Consider the following 19,271-nt stretch of genomic DNA (forward strand, 5'->3'; position numbering starts at 1 on the left):
AAGATTCTGTACCTAGCCTCGCTAAACGTGTCCACCTCTACCTGTTTCAGCTGTATTCCTTTTCCCCCCAACACTCCCATCTTCACCCCAACCCCACCTCCACTCTCCGCGCTGTGTGTGGTTGCATAAACAGCAAAATGTGAAAATGGCCACACGTTGATGGAGAATCTTAACTCATCCTGAACACTGGCGTAGAGGGAGTGGGGGGTGGGTGTGATGTCAGTCCCTGCAGTTTCTGCCCCTTTGTAATACTGAGCCCCTCCCCGTTCCAGATCCTGCACTGACACCCCCACTCCCTCACCCACAGCCCTCCCAGAGATCAGAATAAGGTCCCAGTCAATGGGAACAATTCCCTCCATTCACCCCAAAACCTCACAGACAGGCCAAGAGGGGCCAAGAGGTGGCATTGGGACATGGGGTGGTGGGGGGAGGAGGAGGGATTGTAGTCTTCCTTTCCCAGATCCTGGCAACCCATCCTACCCACCTACCTCTCCATTAAAATGACAATAAGTCCCAGCGGAATTTCTCCCAGATATTCCAAGATGAAATGCAGGAGAGAAAACAGTTTGATGGATCGACAGGAGTATCCAGCTCACCCCTCCCTTCCAATCTCCTATGGCCTTCAGCTCGCCAATACACTTCATTCGGGTGGTGCCTGTGAGATGTTATTGGGATAACATCCCATTGATGTCTATACTTCTATAAATTAAAGTCTTTTATTTACCTACACATCGGTATGCAGGCACTACCCTGAAGCTTCCTGCCCAGCTAGGAATTCAGTGTAAAACTTTTGTAACTCCTTATCTTCCCACTCATCATTATGCAAACACTGTCTTCAGCTTCCTGACTGAATAAAACAAGAATCAAACTGTTTCAAATAAGGTTAAGTAAGGAACATTTGTAAAGGTGTGAGACCTCTGAAGCATGTAACTTCTGTCGCTGACAAAGGGGCCAGGGCACTGACTTTGTTCCAGCCAGAAACACTGGCAACTTGAAATCAGAATCTGTCCTGGACAACAACTCGAAATCGCCTCCTGCCATTAGCAGCTACTTCACTGGCAATCGATACTATATCCTGGTCTTTTATGTTGTTGATGTAATCATTGTTTGGTATCCTGTTTTTGTCTGTTGTAGTAATTGTTTCATGCATCATGTCATTGTAAAATGTGAAACTGTTTTATGTATCAGGGTAACAAAGTGTGAAGCTGGATGAACACAGCAGGCCAAGCAGCTCCCATTACATCTGTTTTATGTATCATGTCTTTGTAAAGTATAAAAAGCGGGGACTGTCCACTGCTCGGGGAGAATTACTTGTGAGACTCTGCGCTCTGTGCCGTGTTGAGTACAATAATTCTCCACAGCTTGTACTTGCTTGGTTATAAAAGGATTTGTGTTTTTCTAAACAGGTCAGTGTCTTGTTATTGCAGCAAGTCCATGAGGGTCTCCGAAAACGAACCTGACACCTGCATCTTCCATTGATTGCTTGCTGCCATGTGGCCCCATCTGAAACACAGATATGACTTCCAAAGCTTCACATATGGTTAGGATTCCTGATCTCCCCCAACTCTCCCCTCTCCCCGTCCCATATACAACACCCAGAAGGGGCTAAATTTTGAATAAACAAACAACTGCACAGCAAGATCCCAATGACTACTGATCCCCCACCACAGCCCTTGTATCTATTCCCCGCCTCCCATACATCCCCACCTCCCCACTCCCACAGCCCTCCGATCTCACTCCCATCCCCGCCTTTCTAAGCTTTTCCTCTCTGTCTCCATCTCCCTTTCCCCCCAACACTGTCTCTGAATTATACCTCTGTGACTGAAATGTTGTCACCCCTGCCATTTAGTAACCCTGACCTGTCACACTGCGGCATTGACTGTCTAAAACGGTGGGACGGTCTGGAGAGAGTGGTGGGAGTGGGGAAGGCCTAAACTGAGGAATGGCAATGGAGAGAGGGAAATGGGGAAGAGATAAAGTAAGAGAGAAAGAAAGAGCCAGAGTATGGTCAGAGAGAAAGTGAGGAAGATCCCAGTCTGAGGAAGGTGCGTGGAGAAGGAGATGGACAGAGTGAGACAGAGAGACAAAGAAAATGTAATATCAAAGGCTCTGTAAACAACATTTGGACACTGGGCATCTTGTTGCAATGTAGGCCACACTGCAGGTAATTTGACACACAGCAAGATCCCACAAGCAACAGTGTGACTGCAGATAGATTGTGGGTTTCACTGATGCTGGTTAAGGGCTCAATTCTGGCTCCAGGCTGACAGAGAGGGACCAATCCTGCTGCTTGCGAAATTCAAAATACTTCCTTCTCTCCCCTTCACCTCTGATATGTCACTCTCTCTTTTCCAGGCTCTCTCTCTTTCCCTTCTAAATCTCTAATCTTTCGATCTTTCTTCCTCTCTCACTTGTTCCCTCCCCACCTCCCCATTTCTGATTTTTTTTCTCTCTCTCTCCCAGATTAAATCCTGTGCATTGTAATCGTTATCATTTAAAAAGACTGTGACATTGATGTTGGAGGATATTCTGTTTGATAAGCCAGGGCACTGTTTCCCAGCATTCTGTGCCAGTAATGCTGCAGGTCATTGATACACATTGCGATCCTACAGGTCGCCCCTTCCTGCTCCAAAATGTGTTGAAATCACAATTTCCATTCAGGGAAGAGGCTATCAGTTTCTTTGGGACAAAAAACACCCCCTCCATCCCAGGATTTGAGTTGGTGGGTGGCACTTTCTAGAACAAAGTGATTGGAGTTGGGCAGTGAAGAGATATTGGAGACCCCAGTTCTCTCACCAACAATATGCCACCTCCCCCAGATCCTGTCTCCCTTTCCCAGCACAGATACAAAGACATATCTTGTCCCTTTATCCCTCACACCCTCCCACTCACACTTTTTGTCTACATCTGTATTTTTTTTGGTAAAAAAACTTTGTATTGCAAACTATTTCTAACTCCCCCTCTGTTTCTGTTTGAAAAAAAAAGTGAAAGGAAGCTGGAGAGGGTTCAGGAGAGGAGACAGAGTGAGAAAGACAGAGATGCCCTCGCAGTTACTCAGGGGATTGAAGTAAAATGGCCAAAAAATATTTTATTTATGTGATTATCAATTTTTTTTCATCCTGGCCTGCACATGTCACACATTACACTGAAGTGAGAATGAGTCTTTGAAGAGAGTTTCACATTTATGGTTTTAATTTCCTCCGTGGGGAGTCCTGTCTGTCAGACACTCACTGGGAGGAGAATTAACATGTTTGTGTCAAATCCCAAAGCCCTGGTTACTTTAACCCCAGACTTCAAACCTGTTCTTAAAAGTTACCTGGAGGCTCCTAAAAGAAAACCAGGGTACACCAGAGGAATTCAAATCTTGAGGTAATAATCAAATACAACTGACATGGGCCCCGCAGTCTGCAGCCTTTTGAACAGGCCTCAGGCCAATGCCTGAACCCCACCCCTCCTCGCTCTGAAGGAAACTTGTGTCCAAGGGAAGGATTTCTTATCCCCTTGTAGTTTCAAAATAAATAGACAGAGAAAGGGAGGAAAGTTATTGGAACTGGAAAGGAAGGACATTGTTAAAGAAATCGCCCAGCAAGAGGCTAGGGTTTGATGTCTCCCCTTCACACAAGCCATCCCTCATCAATGCCAGGCTCTGATTGAATTGGGGAAAACTTTGGGAAATTTCAATCCCAGACCCATCAGGCAAGGTTAAAAGGAGGAGATTATCGAGACAGTCGCATTGCTGCAGGACAATGAGGCACAGCAAGATCCCACTGCCAGCAATGTGTCAGGAACAAGATAAACCCAATGTTGGTTAAATGGTAAATATTTTCTGTATTCCCCAGGCACTATCGTGACAGATACTTAAGAATCTCAAATGCCTCTCACTCCGTCCCTCTCCATTTTCTTCTGCCTCTCTCCATGTTGCAAGTCTGTCTCTCAATCCCAATGTCGACTTCACATTCTCACATTATTACTCTGACTTCAGAACATGTCTTTTGTGAGATTTCACATTTACAATTTTGATTTCCTCCTTGGGGAGTCCTGACACATGTTTGTGCCAAATCCCATGGCCCCGATTACTTTAACCCCAAGCTTCAAACCCTGGGGTGCAGCCTGTCCAATAAGTCTCAGGATGATATCCCCCTTCGGAGAAAGCCGTTGTTCTATGCGTTGTGGGCCCCAAAAACCTCCCCTTTGGTTCTTCAAAAAATAACTGATCCCTTTGGAGAAAAAAAAGAGACAGCATTAGTTGAAAGGCAAAGCAGAGACAGTGCAGCAAGATCCTGGGATTTCCTCTCTGTCACATGGACAATCTCTTGGCAACATCTGAACACAAACATATCGGGTGGTGCGTTTAGTTTCCATGCCAGTCCCTTCGTAAAGCTTTGAAATGATGGGTGAGCTGATTAAAACAGTCACAGCCTGTAACAATGGCACTGGGACAATTAATACACAGCAAGATCCCACATGCAGCAGTGTCCCAGCAGCCAGATAATCTGATTTTTTTCCCCATCTGTGATGCTGGCTCAGTTTAATTATTTCCTGTGACCCCAGAATCTGACATTACAGTTAATTCACAATCTCAAATACTCTCTCTGGCTCTCCTGTTTGTCCTGCTCTCTCAGTTCTTCAAATCTTTCTCTCACTGTCACATCTAATCACACTGCCCTCCTCCATAACCCATATAAACTTCAGGGTCAGAAAGAGAGAGGACTCATATGGGCCCCTCATGGTATGCAGTGGGAACAGGCATCAGGCCAATATTGTCCCCCTCTGGAAGTTTTTTTTTCAAAGCTTTCCTGGCCCCAGACATTTTGGATCTTCACATTGTCACTTTCCAAACCAGAAATTTCAGGGGATAAAACAGAAAAGATTACTTGAAAGGGGGAGCTACAGCATTTTGCAGCAAAATTACACAACAAGAGGTCAGTCTTATGTGCACTACACCACCTCCACAGCATTACAAAACATCATAGCAACATCAAACTACCAAATAAATCATAAGCTGGCAATATAACAGAGGTTTAAAATAATAATAAACACACATACTCACACACCATCTCAATCAAACAGGGAGAGCTGCTCACTACGCATTATGTCAGGATAAATCTGACACATTTCTCAGTGAGTGGTTTGCAGACTCCACCTCTGACACATTGCAATGTCCCTCAGTCTGCTCATTAAGGAGGCCTCTGTGTGATAGAGATGGTAATTCCCAGGATTGGAGTCTTTTGTTGGATTTTCCTGGCCATTGAAATGTTAATTCTCTCGCAGCAAAGATTTACCATTCCTTGTTCTTTGAAACCTTTTTAAAGCCATGTTATCTCTGTCAGTGCAGCTTGAAAATATTTAACATTGGTCTCATAATAGCACCTAAGAGCCGGACTGCAGATGCCCCAAGAGACAGGAATAGAAAGATAATGGGGATATTTGCTGAGGATCTGTCGGGATTTTCCTGCTGTCAGTGTGGCTCCCAGAATCAAACTCCTGAGATGCTGCTTGGCCTGCTGTGCTCATCCAGCTTCACACTTTGTTATCTCTTTCTCACTCTCTCTCTCTCTCTCTTCTGCCCCTGTCTCTACCTGGTCTGCACAACATACAGCCATTTCAAACTTGACATTCAAAACTTTGTTTCTTCTCCTCCTCCTGAAAATGTCAGTAGAGTTTGAGAATTTAAAGCATTGATCATATCACTGCCCCTCAAACACCCACATTTCCCCATCTCCGCTCCCACTTTGCTCCCAGCACAGGACTGTGGAGAACATGGGAGCACTTTATACAGGTTTTATCAGGGGCTGTAATCAGTGAGGCTCTGAGCTCAAGGGGTCAGCGTGTGTGTGTGTGTGTGTGTATGTGTGTGTGTGTGTGTGTGTGTGTGTGTGTGTGTATGTGTGTGTGAGCATGCAAGTATGTGCATGTACGTGTGAGTGTGTGTTTGTGTGAGTGTGCACGTATGTGCATGTACCTGTGTGCATGTGCATGTGTGTGTTTGTGTGCATGTGTGAGCGCGCATGTGGGTGCGTGTGTGTGTGCATGTGTTTGAGAGCGCACGCATTTGTGTATGAGCACATGTGTGTGTGTGTGTAAGTGTGTGTGTGAGCATGCACATTTGTGTGTGTGTGAGCGCACATATGTGTGTGAGTGCGCGTGCATGTGTGTGTGTGTGAGTGCATGTATGTGTGTGTGTGTATGTGAGTATGTGCATGTGCATGTGTGTGAGTGTTTGCATGTGTGAGCATGTGCGTTTGTGTCAGCGTGTGTATGTGTGAGTGTGTGTGTGTGTGTGTGTGTGAGTGTGTGTGTGTGAGCGTGTGTGTGTGTGTGAGCGTGTGTGTGTGTGTGTGTGTGTGTGTGTGTGTGTGTGTGTGTGTGTGAGTGTGTGCATGTGCATGTGCGTATCTGCATGTCATACAGTCCGACAGCACAACAACAGATTCTTCGGTCCAACTAGTGCATGCCGAACATAATCCCAAACTAAACTAGTCTGACCTGCCTGCTCCTGGCCCAAATGTATTTTAAGTGATGTAATTGTACTCACACACACCTCTTACTCAGGATATTTATTCCACACACTTACCACCCTCTGTGTAAATACTTTGCCCCTTATGCCTTCTCTGAATCTTTCTCCTTTCGCCTTTAAAATTGTGTACCCTAGTCTTGAAATGTCCCATCCTAGGGAAATGACAGCTACCATTACCTCTATCTATACCCCTCATTATTTTATAAACTCCTTATCAGGTCACCTTTAAACCTCCTACGCTTCAGTGAAAAATATTCCAATATATCCGGCCTTTCTTTGTATCTCAAATCGACCATAATCAGCAACATCCAGGTAAAGAGCATGTGCATGTGCATGTGTGTCTCCGTGTGTATGCGCACGCGTGTGTCTGCGCGTGTGTGTCTGTGTGTGTCTCTGTGTACCTGCGCGCGTGTGTGTCTCTGTGCATCTGTGTGTCTGCACGCACGTGTCTCCGTGTGTTTGCGCATGTGAGAGAGAGAGAGAGACCCAAAGAGAGGCTCTGTGTGTGTGCGTGCATCAGAAAGAAAGACCATGCATGTGAGTGTGTCCATTGGACTGCAAAGTTTGTGTCAATGATTCCATCCTGTAATTTCATTATGTGGCTGTCTATAAATCATGTGTTTCTTCCCCTGCCCCAGTAAAGGGTCTCAAACATACTCAGTCCCTTACTCTCAATCACACACTCTCTCGTGTGTGCAGACGCTCTCACATACAGTCTTGTACATACACACACTCACATTTATTCACAGGGACAAAAAGAAAGAGAGAGACACACACAGAAAGACACAGAGATGGAGAGAGAGAGAATGATTACACTTGTAAGTGTATCAGCAATTCGACAATTTATACAGTGAGGTTGGGAGAGACACAGATTTTCACAGGTTTTGAGGGAGACAGAGAGAGAGGATGACACAGATAGGTGCAATGACAGAGAGAATCACAAATAGACACAGTGACAGGGCAGAGAGAATAACTGATAGACGCATGGAGAGAGGGAGAGAGAGAGAGAAAGAAAGACAGAAAGAGAAAGAGAGAGAGGGGGGAGAACCATCGACAGACACAGACTCAGAAAGAGCGAGAGAAACAGATAGAGACAGGGTCAGAGAGATAGATAGATAGGCACCATGGCTCAGTGGCTAGCACTGCTGCCTCACAGCACCAGGGACCCAAGTTGTCTCCCATCCTTGAGTGACTGTGTGAAGTTTGCACATGGTCTCCAAGTCTGTGTGACTTTCCTCCGGGTGCTCAGTTTTCCTTCCACGGTCCAAAGGTGTACAGGCTAAGTGGATTGACCATGCTAACTTGTTCAGCAATGTGTATAACAAGTGGGTTATGGGGTTGTGGTGGGAGGCTCTGAAGGATAGTATAGCCTTATTGGGCCGAATGGCCTGTTTCCACACTGTAGGGAATCCATGAATGAAAGAAACAGATATTCACAGGGACATAGAGAGATTGCTGATATATATAGGGACACAAACAGAACCACAGATAGACACATGGAGCAGAGAGAGATTATCACACTTATGAACTGATCACAGAGACATCGCAGCTACATTCAGCAACATGGAGTGAGATTCACAGAAACAGAGACAGACAAACAGATTCACAAAGAAATGGCATGAGACAGATAGAGAAAGAGACAAAGCTAAGATGAAAACGATGACACTGTTATCACAAGGAGAAATGGAGAATGAGACAGACACTCTCTCCCCTTTACTATGAGTACAGTGGCACAGAGTTGTACATCATCTAAAGGTCCCTGCAGGGATCACTCAGGATTATTCAGCAAAAATGATCTTCCACAACAGCACCCACTATTCCAGGATTGACTGCTTTCATCCTTTTGGGAACATCCCCATCCCCATTCTCTGCTCCCAGACACAGTGCACACTGACTCCGAACGATATTCCCATTGCAATGCTGTCAGTGGGTCTGAATCCATGAAGTGCCACCCTCACAACACTGTGGGTGAGCTACATCTCATGGACTGTGAAGCATTCACACCCTGACTGATTGTCACTCATATCCCATGAAGGAAGTAGAAGAACATTGGAAGCTGGAGAAGGACAATAGACAATAGACAATTGACAACAGGTGCTGGAGTAGGCCATTCGGCCCTTCAAGCCAGCACCACCATTCATTATGATCATGGCTGAGCATCCACAATCAGTATCCTGTTCCTGCCTTCTCCCCATAACCTTTGATTCCACTATCTTTAAGAGCTCTGTGCATCTCTTTCTTGAAAGTATCCAGAGAGTTGGCCTCCACTGCCTTCTGGGGCAGACCATTCCATATATCCACCACTCTCTGGGTGAAGAAGTTTCTCCTCAACTCTGTTCTAAATGGCCGACCCCTTATTTAGACACAAAGACAAGGAGACACAGATGCCGAAACCTTACCAATGACTCACTGCTACGCCATCTGAGTGCATCTCCCCCACAGTCTCACTGTGCCCAGTTCCCACTTTTCAGGAATGCTGGGGAATAGTCAGAATAGCAAGTGCAGCCTCATTCCAGTGAAAGAGCTCATTTACTGCAATCCTGGATAATCGTAGGGGAACTCTCAGCACCCAGTCTCCAGCAGATCCTTCAACACAATCACAACATTATAATCACAGGGACAGAGACAGTCACAGAAACACACAGGTACATAAGAGGCAAACCATGAAATCCGAAAGGACAGAGAAATAGGCCTCATCGTATTATCAATGCCACTAACACACAAACTCAGCCCAAGTCCAGGGGCACCCAGGTTCAAATCCAGCTACGACTGAGGGTGGAATTTAAGTTCAATAAAGAATTCAGAGCTGAGAATGCAACAATGATGTTGAACCCATTGTCACTGTTTGGGAAAAAGAAAACACTTGATTCAGTAATGCTCGTTGTCTGGTTTGGCCTGTCATGGAGTCCAGGCCCACAGCTCTCTGCACAGTCAGTGATGGGCAAGAAATGCAGGCCTGGCCAGAAATGTTTCCATCCCAGATGTGATTAAAATAAATAAACACCGGGGCAGAGAGAATCAGAGACACGGTAGTGAGAGAGACAAGAGAAATATATACATGGGGATAGAAAGAGAGAAACACAGTACAGGCCATGTCAGAAACTGAGGATCACAAATGCACACAAGGACAGAGAGAGACACAGCTCTACTTAGGAAGAGAGAGAGAGAGCTAGAGATGGACATGCACACATAGAAAGGCACACAGAGATCAACACAGGGATGAGAGAGACCTAGAGGTAGACACAGGCAGAGAGAAAGAGACACAAATAGATCAACACAGGGATGACAGAGATAGTCATAGATAGACACCATGACACACAGCGAGAGAGAGAGAGAGGGAGAGAGAGGGAGAGAGAGACTGGCACAGTGAGAGAGACTCACATTTAGACACGGGGGAGACAGAGTGTGACAGATAGACACGGGGCTGAGAAATTATTACGGATATGAAATGAGACACAGCTACATTCTGGGCCACAGAGAGAGATTTACAGGAATACACAGGGACAGAGAGTTACGGAGAGATTCACAAAGAACACGGAGTGACAGAGAGAGAGAGCACAAGAAACAAATAGGGGCTCACAAACGTAAGATGAAGACAATGACAGCTCTACTCAGGGGAAGATGGAGAATAAGAGAGAGAGTATGTAAAACCTTAATTACTCTAGCCCTTTACCATCAGTTCAGACGGACAGACCTATGCATCATTTGCAACAGCCTCTGCAAGTATCATTCAGGGTTATTCAGCACCTCCTTCCAAAAATGACCTCCCCAAACAGCAACCACTATCCCCAAATGGACAACAGCAATCCATGCCTGGAACATCCCCATGTCCAATCTCTGCTTCCAGGCACAGAGCGCAATGAACTCAAATGATATCCCCATTCTGACCCTGTCACTGGGCTCGAATCCCATCTTCACAACACTGTGTGTGAGCTACACCGCATGGATTGCAGAGGGATCACTCACCGACCGATAGACACTCATATCCTATGAAGAAACTGGAAGAAGGAGAGAAATAGAAGCATGCAGGAACAAAGGGAGGCTCAAAGATACACCCAGAGACAGAGCAGGGAAATTAGCACAGATTTGGTCTGAAGTTGCTCTGTGGGATCTGAGGGATACTCGATGGGCCAGCTGTAATTCCCCTTCACTACCTGCCCTCACAAAGGTGATGGTGATTGGTTTCGCTGACCCAAAGCAATCCATCTGGTTTAGGGAAGGCCAGAGTGTGATTTAGGAGGGAGTTCCTGGGTGAGACACAGTGCCAGGGAAGGAGCAACCATCTTGATCACAGCCAGGACATTGTGCCTCTTGCAGGGACACATGCAGGTGGGTGGCAGATGAACTCCAAGTGCTTCTGTCACCCTGGTCATTCTCAGTGGTGAGGGGTCATATAGTTGCTGTGAACGAGTGTTGGAATGTTGCTTCCATTGTTGTTGCTGTGGGACACATGCCTGACCCTCTGCATTGAAGGAGAGAGAGAGAGGATGAATATACTTGTAAATGTCACATCAGTTAGAGAGTTTATGTAGTGAAGGAGGGAGAGATAGTTGTAGATGTTTGGGGGGGGGGGGTGTGGTGAGAGAGAGAGATAGGGACAGAAAGAGAGAAACACACACACACACACACACACACACACACACACACACACACACACACACACACACATACGCAAAACGATTGAGTGAGAGACAGAGAGATATTGATAGACACAGTGACAGAGAGAGATCATCACACATGAACTGAGACAGAGACAGATTCACAGCTGCATTCAGGGATATGGAGAGAAATGTACAGGAACACACAGGGACAGAGAGAGACCAAAAAGATTCACAGAGAACACAGAGGGACAGAGAAAGAGAGCACAAGGTAGAAAGCAAGAGTCACAAATGTAAGATGAAGAGAATGACAGATTTACACAGGGACAAATGGAGAATGAGAGCAATACCCTTCACCATCAATACAGAGGGACAGAGCTGTGCTTCATTTCCAAGGACCTACAGAGATCACTTTGGATTATTCAGCATCCCCTTCCAGAAATGGTCCTCCAAAACAGCACCCACTATTCCTGAGTGGACAAGAGCAGTCCATGCCTGGAACATGACCATCTCCAATCTCTGCTCCCAGACACAGTGCACACTGGCCCGAATAATATTCCCATTCTGACACTGTCACTTGTCTGAGTCCAGGAAGTGCCACCCTCTAAATGCTGTGGGTGAGCTACACTGCATGGGCTGCAAAGGGTTCAATCACTGGCTTATGGCCACTCACATCCCATGAAGGAACTGGAAGAATATTAGACACTGGAAGAGGGGGAGAGAGACATAGAGAGGGAGAGACAAATACACAAAGTCAAGGGGAGGTTCAAAGATACACACAGAGACGGAGAGCGCGAGCGAGGGAGCGAAGGACAGAATTGGTCTGAAGTTGCTCCATGGGATCTAAGAGACACTCGATGAGCCAGCTATCATTTCCCTTTCCCACCTGCCCTCGAGAAGGTGATGACACTCTGCTTTGCTGAGCCAGTGCAGTCCATCTATTTGAGGGAATGCCACAGTGTGATTTAGGAGGTAGTTCCTGGAAGGGTCACAGTGCCAGGAAAGGAGCGATCCATCTTGCTCACAGGTAGCATGTTGTGCCTCTTGCGGGGCACATTTAGTTGTGAGGTGGGTCCGATCTCTGCGCTCCTGTTGCCCTGGTCATTCTCGGGGTGTGTAGGGCGGGCAGGGCAGGGTCACATTGTTGCTGGGAATGAGTTTTGTAGAGTGGCTTCCATTGTTGTTGCTGTGGGACACATGTCTGACCCTCTGCTCTGAAGGAAGAGAGAGAGAAAGAGAGGATGATTACACTTGTAAATGTCACATCAATGAGGCCGTTTATGTAGTGACGGAGGGAGAGACACACACAGATAGTCACAGGGTGAGAGGAAGACTCAGACCCAGGGATAGAGATAGAGATACACACATAGCAAATGGGAGAAACACAGAGAGAGAGAGAGGCAGATAGTCAGACAGACAGACACATGCAGAATCACAAGTAGACAAAGAGAGACAGAGACACACATAGGCACAGGGACAGAGACAGACAGTCACAGATTAACATCAGAACCAACACAGACACAGGGCCGGGAGTGTGGGGGGAGATATCGTCACATGGAGACAGGCAAAGAGTGACAGATAAACACAGGTACAGAAACAGAGAGAGATAGAGTCTCAGATGGACACAACAATCAAGATAGAGACAGATACACATAGAGACAGAGAGAGAAAGAGACAGACACTGTCTGTGTGGAGTTGGCATGTTCTCCCTGTGGCTGCGTGGGTTTCCTCCGGGTGCTCTTGTTTCCTCCCATGTGCTGGCTGGGTGGATGGGACAAGATAAGTTGCCCATAGTGTTCAGGGATGTGTAGATTAGGTGGGTTGCAGGGAGATGTGTCTGGGTGAGGTGCTCTGAGGGTCGGAGTGGCGTTCTTGGGCCGAAGGCCCTGTTTCCATACTGTAGGAATACTCTGAATTCTATGAAAACAGTGCTGAGTGATCTCTGATGGGAATATTGGAAACAATGCACGGCTCTGTCCCTCTGAACAGATGGTGGAGGGGTGGAGTTATAAAGGTGTTACACACAGTGTTAGTCTTATTCTCCATTTTTCCCTGTCTAAGGCTGTCATTGTGTTCATCCTACATTTGTGACACTGTCTCTATCTCTTGTTCTTGCGCTGTCCTTCTGTATTCTCTGTGCACCCGCCCGTGCTCTCTGTCGCCGTGTGTTCCTGTGTATGCGTCTCCATAATCCCTAAATGCAGTTGTGAATCTTTCTCGATCTCACTTTACATATGTGATGATCTCTCTCTCTGTCCTTGTCTATCTGTGACTCTGTGACAGAGAAAGAGAGAGATGCAGATCGTCACAGGGACAGACAGACAAAGAGAGACAGATAGACACAGTGACAGAGACAGAGTCACAGATAGACAAGAATAGAGAGAGATCATCACACATTTCAAGTGAGATCGAGAAAGATTCACAATTGCATTTCGGGATTATGGAGAGGCATGTGACTGAACATTACTTTCTGCAGATTAAAATATTCTGTGAATCAGTAATCTCACAGAATTACAGTCAAAGGAGATTGTGAACTTGGCAGATTCATATTGAAACAACCGCCTGAATAAAAACAGCTCATGACAAAGGCACTGAATCCTCACTGACAAGCAACACAGGTATTATCAGCTTTACAGGTAGAGATCAGAATTGTACAGAAAATCTTACCAGAACATGCTGATGACGATGTGTGCTAGAAATTTTTCTCAGTGAAATAACTTCGTGATCTGCCACTTATTTGCTCAGAAATGATTCTGTGCATCATCTATGAAAAGCAGGTGTATAGTTTACTGGCCACCTGATTGACAGACAAAGGAAAGCTGATCGGGTAAATTACACTGTTAGTGACAGTCCATCGCACACAACAACAAGAGTTTCTTACACTGAGAACAGAACGGATTCTAGTTAAACAGACGTACATACCAAAATGAAAATCTGCTGCTTTGACAAGCATGCTGCCTGTTTGAACAACATAAACATGTTGCCAATGTAGTGAGACATTTGAACTGCCCAATACAACTGTCATGTCTTTCTCAATTCAATAATCACTGTTTCTATGTATTTTTCAAGCTATTATGAGTTGTGTATGTATAATTAGCTCCTGGGACAATCTAGATATTCTGTTGAATAAACACATTTACAACCTGGATATTGCTTAGTCTAATTTTCTAAGTAAAATATAACCTTTTTCAGTCAATCACAGTAACTATCTTTTAAATGGTAGATTCATAATCACAATAAATTTCTAATTATTCTGAGCGAGGAACACCTTGCAAAGGAAATTATTTTTCATGTCCGCACTGACATTGTGTATTTAACAGTTTCCAGTGCCATCATCCAACTCTGTGTACAAGTATCCCTTAGGTCCATAAAGCTGAAACTAAAGCTCTTTTTCTGATATCCTTTCATTACTTTGTTGTTGAGTTACGCTTAATAGCATAAAATATTACAGGCATCAATTAAGATTGAATTGTCAATGCAAAAACTGGTACAAATAATCGCATATTATTCAGCTCATTAATTGTAGTTAGTTTCTAATGTTTTTTTTCACTGTATGATCACATTAATTTCACTGATGTAATTACATTACACTTTTTAGCTCTATACATATGTAAAATGAATGTCAAGTAATTCATAAGTGATACCAAAAACTGTTCACGTTTTGTTCTTTTTTAGTCCAACAATTACAGAATATGTTTTCCAAAAATAAGTAAATTCTGTCCCAAAGAACATTCTCCAATAATTTCCCAACTACTGACCTAAGGTTCACATTTCTGTAAATTTGCTGAAATGGGAAAATCCTGGATGGATTGATTAATGAGTGAATTTGATTGAATTTGGGTAAAGGGATATTTCAGCACATTAATTAATGTTTAATGTTTCAGGTCATGTTGCTCTTCCTCAGGACTGATTCCCATTTTTTGTTTCAGATCCAATGACTTCATTCCACAGGGACAAAGCTTCCAATTTGTACCAGGTTAACTCTGGCCTACTCTTTTCTTTAGAAAAGAGTTTGATGCTATTCAGTCTTTACTGGCAATTACAACCTGCATTGTGTAAGATTTGTGAATGACCCTTTATTTTCCCAATCCTTGTGAGTGATGCCAGCAGCAGAAATATTTCCTAATCTGCAAGTGATTTTGGTTGGGAAATCTCTATTTACAAATTCACTCTTATCCTCAAATAGACTGTGTAAACCATAAAAGGTCTGAGCACAAACCCACAAAAACACGAAGGCAGCATGACAGCCTGAGCTGAATGAACCTGGTGATGTGTGAGCTGTCATGAGGAAAACATGACCATGAGCACAACTGGTTAGAATCACATCCCTACAGTGCAGAAAGAGGTCATTCGGCCCATCACTATACTGACCCTCTACTCCCATAACTCAGCATTTACCAGGGTTAACCCAACCACTTAACCTGCACACTAGGGGGCAACCTAGCATGGCTTGTCCACCTAACCTGCACATTTTTGGACTCTGAAAGGATCACAGCTTAGCTATAATGACGCAAATTTTTGAATGAAGAATAAAAAAAACTCAATGTTGAAACAATTTCACAGTTTTTGTTTTAAAAATAAAATCTAGGGAAAGCTGCGCCACAAAGATTTCAGATTTTCTCTGGAGGAAGAGAATTCAAAACTCGTGCCACTGACGCGGGGGCACAGTGAGGTCACAGAGGGCTGGCACCCATCAGAAATGTAAAAGGTATTGAGCAAGGTAGGGGTGAGAGAGGGGCAAAAAGGCAGTCTGTCACGGGGGAAGGCAGGAGAGATTAAATTGCAGAAATGTTATTAGTTTTTCATGGCCACAAAGATTGGAGTTAGGCCTCAAAAAAAAACAACAAAAGATGTGCCTGTGCTGGGTGTGTAGAAGACACAGAAACAAATTGAAACGAGAAATGCAAACAAATAGGGGCAGAGTTCACAGCCTGAAATTGCTCTTCTCAATGGTGAATCCAGAAAGCTGCAAACCTGTGTGTTTCAATCTCAACCAACACAAACATGATGGGCCAAATAATACTGGCCAGCCAGCGACACCCACATCTCACAAATAAATTTTTAAAAATGGTCTTGGTCTGTGCTGGAATGTTCTGATACTTTTGTTTTGAAATTTGGAGTTTGTTTCTGACGATGTTTATAACCTCTCAAATTGGGCTAAAGTTTAACATTCTAGGGAAATGTAAAATAAATCAGCTTTGTTTCAAACACATCACTGTAGCTTGTTGTATTTGTCCTGAGGGTTGAACAGCACCCGGAGCTCAGAAAGGACAATCTCAGGGTTGGGGGGGAGGTGGGTGGCGAGTGGGGGCATTCGAATGGCAGCGACAGAACTTCAGCCAGGACACATCCTTCAGGGTCTCACTGAGGGGGTCAGATGGCACTTTACTCTTTCACGTCTCTATTCACTGACAGCCAAGCCACGGTATGGGTTAATCCTGCTGTGTCTAAGAAATGTGTCCCAGCTACTGTCTTCCATGGCTCACAGCTCCCAGTCACGGAACAGAATTTCATTCCAACTGGGTTTAGAGTCAGAGGAAGAACAACGGTGAATGCTGGAAATGTGCTTCAAATCAGAGGTTAGCGTAAATCAATGACCTGTTCCTGACTGGAAGTGAATCTGCAGGTTTGTAATTCTGCTGCACTGGTAAAGATAAAACAGTATTTGGTAAATGTATAACATGGAGATCAAAAGTACATGAGCAATGGGAGCAGGGGTATGAGCAGCCTGTCACTGCCTCTGTTGTAACCACACAGAATGCGCCAGGGTGACGTGAGAGAAGGGCCTGGGTTAGAAATTATACTTCACCGACAGTGAGTATACAGGAAGGGTTCAAAAATGTTAATTTTCATTTTCAATAACCATGTGCAACATTTATTGGTCAGGAAGGGGTGTAACAGGAGTTTATGCTGGCTGCAGGAAGGCTTTTCTTTCTGAAGAAGACTTTTTGAGGAAAATTTCTGAATGGCAAATCAAGCCAATCATCGCTTCAAAATCTGAAAGGATTTCTCAATTTATCAGGGCCTGCGTATCAGCTGTGGAATGTGGAAAACGAAATAACTGAGAAAGCACTAGGACAGATGCAACATGAATGGGAGACAGTAAACTGATGATGAAAAGAGCTTTATGCAGTCACTGTGCCTGAATGACAGTGCTGCAGTCGGTGAACTCAGATGTGTTCTGTGTGTAGACAAGGTGTAAAGTGATTGCTCAACGTGGAGAAAGACAAGGACATGGTCACCTTGGAGAAACATTGGAATTGTGGGAAATGTGGGAAGGGACTTAATTACCCATCTCAATTGGAGATTCACTCATTCAGTCACACCAGGGAGAAGCTGTTCCACTGCCCCATGTTTGGGAAGGGATTTACATTACATTCAACGTTACATTCCCATCAAAGGCCTTACTCTTCCTCTGACTCTAAACCCAGTTCGAATGAAATTCTGTTCCGTGTCTGGGAGCTGTGAGCCATGGAAGACAGTAGCTGGGACACATTTCTTAGACACAGCAGGATTAACCCATACCGTGGCTTGGCTGTCAGTGAAGAGAGACGTGAAAGAGTAAGGTGCCATCTGACCCCCTCAGTGAGACCCTGAAGGATGTGTCCTGGCTGAAGTTCTGCCGCTGCCATTCGAATGCCCCCACTCGCCCTCCCTCAACCCTGAGTGATGCCATTACCCTGCTCTGTGAGTGGGAAAGGGATTAATTCTCTGTCTCAGCTGCTGGGGCACGAGCTGGTTCACATTGATGAGAGATAACAAGGCAAAGAGCTGGATGAACACAGCAGGCCAAGCAGCATCAGAGGAGCAGGAAGGTTAATGTTTCAGGCCTAGACCCTTCTTCAGAAATGGAAGAGGGGAAGGGGGATCTGAAATAAATAGTTAAAGAGGCCGGGATGGAGCCGGTGAATGTAGGTGGGGAGGTAGGGAGGAGATAGGTCAGTCCGGGGAGGACAGACAGGTCAAGGGGGCAGGATGAGGTTAGTAGGTAGGAAATGGAGGTGCGGCTTGAGGTGGGAGGAGGGGACAGGTGGGAGGAAGGACAGGTTAGAGAGCTGGGCTGGTTTTGGGATGCAGTAGGGGGAAGGGAGGTTTTGAAGCTTGTGAAATCCAAATTAATACCATTGGGTTGCTGGGTTCCCAAGCAGAATATGAAGTGCTGTTCCTGCAACCTTCAAGTGGCATCGTTCTGGCACTGCAGGAGGCCCAGGATGGACGTGTCATCTGAGGAACGGGAGGGGGAGTTGAAATGGTTCGCGACTGGGAGGTGCAGTTGTTTAGTGTGAACCGAGCATAGGTGTTCTGCAAAGCGGTCCCCAAGCCTCCGCTTGGTTTCCCCGATGCAGAGGAGGCCACAACGGGAACAGCGAATACAGTATACCACATTAGCAGATGTGCAGGTGAACATCTGACTGAGGTGGAAAGTCTTCTTTGGGCCTGGGATGGAGGTGATGGGGGAAGTGTAAGGACAGGGGTAGCACTTCCTGCTGTTGCAGGGAAAAGTGCTGGGTGTGGTGGGGCTGGAGGGTAGTGTGGAGTGGACAGGGGGGTCCTGGAGTGAGTGGTGCCTCCGGAAAGCAGATTAGGGTGAGGAGGGAAATATGTCTTCGGTGGTGGGGTTAGATTGCAGATGGCAGAAGTGTCGGAGGATAATGCGTTGGATTGGAGGTTGGTGGGGTGGTACATGAGGACGAGGGGGATTCTTTTTTGATTGCTATTGCCAGGAGGGGATGTGAGGAATGAGTTGTGGGAAATGAGGGCGACACGGTCGAGGGCATTCTCCACCCCTGAAGGATGGAAGTTGAGGTCTTTGAAAAACAAGGACATCTGAGATGTATGGGACTGGAATGCCTCATCCTGGGAGCAGAAGCATTGGAGCCGAAGGAATTGGGAATTAGGGATGGTGTTTTTGTGGGAGGGTGGGTGGGAGGAGGAATATTCTAGGTAGCTGTGGGAGTCAGTGGGCTTGAAATGGAAATCAGTTTCCAGGTGGTTGCCAGAGATGAAAACAAAGAGGTCCAGGAAGGAGAGAAAGGTGTCAGAGATGGTCCAGATGAGCTTAAGTTTGGGGTGTAAGGTGCTGGTGAAGTGGATGAACTGTTTGAGCTCCTCGTGGGAGCACAAGGCAGTGCCGTTACAGTCATCAATGTCGCGGA

At 45.5% G+C, this 19,271-nt stretch overlaps 1 long non-coding RNA gene across 1 annotated transcript in view; it reads left to right on the forward strand.

The window, feature by feature from the left end:
* Nucleotides 1-16,325, forward strand: part of LOC132209871 (uncharacterized) — a 31,429-nt gene extending 15,104 nt beyond the window's left edge. Inside the window, exon 3 of the long non-coding RNA XR_009446004.1 lies at nucleotides 15,045-16,325. This is a non-coding gene — a long non-coding RNA (uncharacterized LOC132209871). The remainder of the gene's footprint in view (nucleotides 1-15,044) is intronic.
* The last annotated feature ends 2,946 nt before the right edge of the window (nucleotides 16,326-19,271 follow it).

This window comes from Stegostoma tigrinum, chromosome 8, assembly GCF_030684315.1.
Source record: "Stegostoma tigrinum isolate sSteTig4 chromosome 8, sSteTig4.hap1, whole genome shotgun sequence".
In the NCBI taxonomy this organism is placed as follows: Eukaryota; Metazoa; Chordata; class Chondrichthyes; order Orectolobiformes; family Stegostomatidae; genus Stegostoma; species Stegostoma tigrinum.